The 5,046-nt window shown below is 44.5% G+C and overlaps 1 long non-coding RNA gene across 1 annotated transcript; it reads right to left on the reverse strand.

Moving 5' to 3' along the window:
* Window positions 1-1,130: 1,130 nt before the first annotated feature.
* Window positions 1,131-4,455, reverse strand: LOC307103616. The gene is made up of 3 exons (XR_013813825.1): window positions 3,224-4,455; window positions 2,541-2,982; window positions 1,131-2,312 (listed from the first exon to the last, which is right to left on the reverse strand). It is a non-coding gene; the product is annotated as an uncharacterized lncRNA (long non-coding RNA).
* Between the last annotated feature and the right edge of the window lie 591 nt (window positions 4,456-5,046).

Raw genomic sequence — 5,046 nt, forward strand, 5'->3', positions numbered from 1 at the left:
CTGTGTATGCAAATTTACCCACCATCTTTGTTGGGTTAATTTGCATATCACGCCTGATTGGCTGGTGGGTGTAGCGGAGATATGGTCAGTTAGCATCTTTCTCTTTTATTAGTGTAAATATGGGGAGAAAACACCACAGAACAAACAGATAAACCAAAATAATGTAAACACCAAACACCCAGCAAAGAGGTTGGGGGAAGAATCTGTAGAAGCTGAGCTTATATACAGAAAATAAGGTTAAGAATTGGATGATATGGGAAGGACCTCAGTTCAGTATAGAGGAAGTAGAAAGGGGATGAGTGGATAAGAAAAAAGAGAATGAGAAGAAAATAATAATAATAAATTTACAAAAAATTGATTTAAAAAATGGTATAAAAAATAAAAAAATAGTAAATAAAATAAAATAGAATGATGGAAAAATAATTCGAAAAGAAATAGAAAATAAAGCAACAAACAAAAGAAGGAAAATAAAGAAAAAAGAAGAAAAAAGGGATAACAAAATAATAATAAAATAAAATAAAAATAAAAATGAAAAAGTGAAGTGTCGTTCCTTTGGCTGGCTTAAGATCCCAGTCTTCTGTACTGTCTGCGGTTCCCCAGTTTCCTGTTGCTGGGACTGAAGGCCTCTCTTTAGGCCAGTCCCTGTGGACTCTCAGGGAGTATTCAGATTTTTTTTTTTAAAATCCTTTGTATCATTGAGGGTGTATTCTGGGTGTGACTGTATCATTTGCCTGGAGACTGGTGGGAGGGGCTATCTCTTCAGGAGAAAATGGCTGCCCAGACTTGCTGCCACTTCTCCTGGACCCTCTCCTCTCCCCAGGCTCTCCCCAGCCTCCACAAGTCTGCACCTTCTCCCGCACCTCAGCCACGGGTGAGTGTCTGTATCCGAAAGGTCCTATGAACTAGGTTCAGTGAAGAAAAGCACAGGCCACAGAGAGGGGAAAGACTGAGCCTCTGCGAGCTCCTCTCCTGCCGGTGCTGTGTGGTCTGGTCATCCCTTCAGGCTGCCCCCTCTGGGCTCAGTCTTTCGTGACTGTGGACCCAGGTCTAGAATCCCCTGCCACCAGCAGTCCTGTGGACCTCCTTTCCACAGTCAGACACTGTGCATGTCCCAAGGAACATGGCTCGGTGCCATGCGGTTTCCCTCTGACCCTCTGGGCTCAGAGGTCTGGCACACTCTCCTGCCCAGATCCTTGATTTTACCTTTCTCCAGGGGTCCTCTGCCCTTTCTGGCTGCAAATTATCTCACCAGCTGAGTCTCCTTCACCAATTCGGGGTGGATGTTATTCGTTCCAGCTGCTCATTCTATCTGCTCCGGGACACAGCTCTGGACACGTCCGTCTATTCCACCACCATTTTGTCCTCCTATTGGGATAGTTTGACGTGAAGAGAGTTGACAAATTTTCTCGGCCGAAGCACCAACATGCTATGGAAGTTTTTGGACTGGATCCCAGATTCTTTGTCTGCTAGAGTCAAAGAATAAATCCACGGACAGAAGATGGTATAGCAAAGGTGGAAATTTATTGAAGAACAAGTACAGACTCCCACGTGGGGAGGGGGAAACAGTCTCTCTTGCTTTTTTTTTAAAGGCAAATCTAATTGACTTTTAATTTTATAATTGGAAAACTAAGTTCCATTGGGCTCATTACATCACTAAAAGAATGGGCCAATTATTGGTCAACAAAACAATGTGACCAGAGATTCCACTAAATGAAGGCCTCTAATCTTACTTTTGCACAGAATAAAATGAACATGCTAATGTTTCCTACATTTAAAATATTTAAGTACAATATTCCTTACTCTTCACTTAAAAATATTCAAGTAGTATTCTTTGTATACCACTCACTTTGTATACCACTCATGTGTATTAGGTCTTGGGGATACAGTGACGAATAAGACAGGATTTTGATGCCCAAGGAACTTCTAGTCATAATTAACATGTATGTACTATGTGTATGGACTATATTCTCCATTAGAGATTTTTCTGCCCAATGTATGCCTGGATATTAGTTACATAGTTGCCCATACAGACTTACCCATAAGCATATCAAGCATATATCTCAAGAGAATAACGATCTTTGGAGACATGTTAAAAGAGGGACTGAAGATAGGAGATTGTTTGCATAGGCGATAGAATAGCTAAGGAGACAGGACAGCGAGGCACTTGGAGCTGAGCAACACAGGGAACGGCTGGAGGGAGTCAGAGAAAACAGACTCAGAAGCTGGTTCCTTTGGGTGGGGGGTTAGGACCACAGTGGGCTCTCCCAGTGGGACCTGGAATCCTGGACAGATGCAGCTGCTGCTAGAGATGCCTGTCAAAGTAGAGCAAGAAGGAGCATCTTTAGTTTCCCTTGGGTTACATGCTGAAAAGTTCATGTTAGCTCCTCTGACTGGAAGGGGCTGGGGACAAGCACACAAGAGATAATGTAGGGAGATGTAATATCCAAATATTAGCTGTGGCTTTGAATAAAGGTTGGAAGAAGTGCCCTTTTTTTAGGATAATGCAACAGAAAGTCATTTATTAGAACATAACTACTTGCCTAATCCTTTTAGAAATGTCTTTTCCAATATTTGCTCTTTTTTTTTTTTTTTGCTGACAGGCTCTGTGGGTGGCTCTCCAGAGGCCAGGGGGTCCTTTCAGTCTCTTCAGTGGTTCCCTCATGGGCCCCACCCTCGTCAGGCGGCCCCTGCCTCTCCCTGCCGTGCCTGCAGCAGATGTGCATGTTCGTGATACGATGTAGCTCTTCAGATATGTCATGGGCTTTTTTCCAGCTGCACACTTGCCTCTTTTTCTGGTGCGTGGAGTCTGGTTGAGGAACGCTGACCACGGCGCTTCTCCAGGCCACTTGGGGTGACGACGAACTGACTGGGGAGGTGATGACTGCGGTCCTGCCGAGAGCTGTGCAGAGGGATGGTCTGCAAACCGGGAGTAGCACCTCGCAGTCCACTCAGTCTTCTGCCAGCGCCTCCCACTGAACAACCCTAAGGAGAAGCCAAGGGGAGAAGGGAGTCTGGAAACCACCGTTGCTGTGATGCGAGTAGAGCAGGGAAAAGGGGAGAATGAAACCAAACAGCCCAAAGGGGCAAACTCAGCTGCCCCCCAAAGGAATGAACCATCTGTTGGTTCAGAGTAAGGAAGTTGCCGAGAAGGCCAGGATCGCTCCCTGCGTGTGTGTGTATTTGTGTGTACGTGCGCACGTGTGCGGACCATGAAGCGATGCACCTCCTGGAGAGCAGCTGAGATATGGGGGTCCACGCAGGGCAGAGGCACCGTTCCATCCAGACCTCTTTCGGAACCAGAACCAGGGTTCTTGGACTCTCTACTAAGCCCCAGTGTCACTTCAAAATTTTAAAACTTTTTTTGTCTTGCTGTAGAGCTCAATATCTGCCTTCTGCTCTCAGAGGAAATCAGCCAAACGTGAATCCAGACAGATGATCAATGTGTCCACATCAACGGGCCTCTCAGAGAAGAAATGCTTAGCTCAAAGTAATAAATTGCAAGCATTGTGGCAAAAACAAGCAGGGTTTTGGTGAAAAGTTTCTACAGGATCCTCTGGGCTCCGGCCTCCCCTCTGTCAGGAGCTCTGCCTAGAGGTTTGATTTGCCCCACTTTTACCAGGACCATGTCAGGTTGGGTACAATGACCTCAGCTGAGGACAGTACTTCTCAAGAACCAGTGTTTCCCCCTGCCAATGCATGGCGGACCTGCATTTTTGTAAAGTATAATAGATTTTTAAAAGCTTAATAGAAAAAGACATACAAAGCCCCAGTTCAAATACTTTGCATTGGTTTCAATCGGCCTGACATGACTGCGTGCCTCCTCGCTGCTCGGCACTCTTTGTAGACCACACCGTTTCTACACTTACTCAGGGCCCACACTTACTCAGAACCTTCGCTGAGGCTGTCCTTCTGATCTCAGGAGGCTGCTCTACAGGAAGCTTGTTTTTCCCACGCCTGCCTGGAAGTCTTGACCAAGATTTAACAAAAAGCAGGATCTGTGAATCAGAAGAACAATGTGCCACCGAGCTCTGAGCAGTAGCTGGGAAGACTCACCCATTCTGCTTTCAGGACGTGTGTGTGCATCTGACTTGTGGAAGGGGGTCTCTGTCCTTTCCCGCTGCGTCGTTTTATGTCCTCTCAATGCTGACAACTTGGAGAAGGCGGCGGACATATCTACAAATGACAGCTATCTTCAGGGAAAGGAAAATGGCAAATATTAGACAAAAAAGTATGAAGTAAATTTTTCACCCTGAAGGGCTAAAGAAATCATTAGAGCTACCTGACAGCCTCAGTCTCCAGGCACCGGACCTGCCTCCCGGCTGTCTCATTGCTATTTATATGAGCCAGGACAGCTGTCCAGCAGCCAGGGTGGAAACTGGGGGCATCTACAGGAACTTCCACATGGCCCAGGAGAAAGAAACCAGCAACTCTTACATCTGTCTTTTAAAATTCTGGGTTTCAAATTATCCACCCATTGTTTATAATTAGTTACTCTTTTCCCCAAACACACACACACACACACACACACACACACACACACACACTCTTACAGACACACACACTTTAATATTTTTATTCCTCTTTCCCCCAAAACATTACTTTGAGCAAAGTAAACATTTAAGAATTAATTATCATGTCACTTCTACAAGATATTACTATACATACAGAGTGGGTACAGAAATAAAGTAAAAATAGCTGCTCTTTGCTTAGGGTAAGATATTCAAATAAATTTTGAAATGGGAAGTTCAAAGTGCTTCTCTTACATAATCTTGAAACTTATTTAAATCTACCAAATTTCTTGTTTAAAAAGTTGCCATTATTGACATGTTATTAGGGTAATATAACACAAATTAAATACATATAAATGGGATATATTCACAAGTGCAATTACATAGGGATGGAGTGCTTCCTTCCTGTTGAGAAATAGGTTCTCTCTAATGCCCTTTATTAAAGTTTAAAGAAAGTGTTGACTTGACAGGAGAGAGAGGGGCAGGGAATGAGCTTTCTTGCAGCTGATCTTTAAGGACTGGTGTGCTGCCTGCAGCA

Source organism: Cnephaeus nilssonii, assembly GCF_951640355.1.
Source record: "Cnephaeus nilssonii genome assembly, chromosome: 7".
Lineage (NCBI taxonomy): Eukaryota > Metazoa > Chordata > Mammalia > Chiroptera > Vespertilionidae > Cnephaeus > Cnephaeus nilssonii.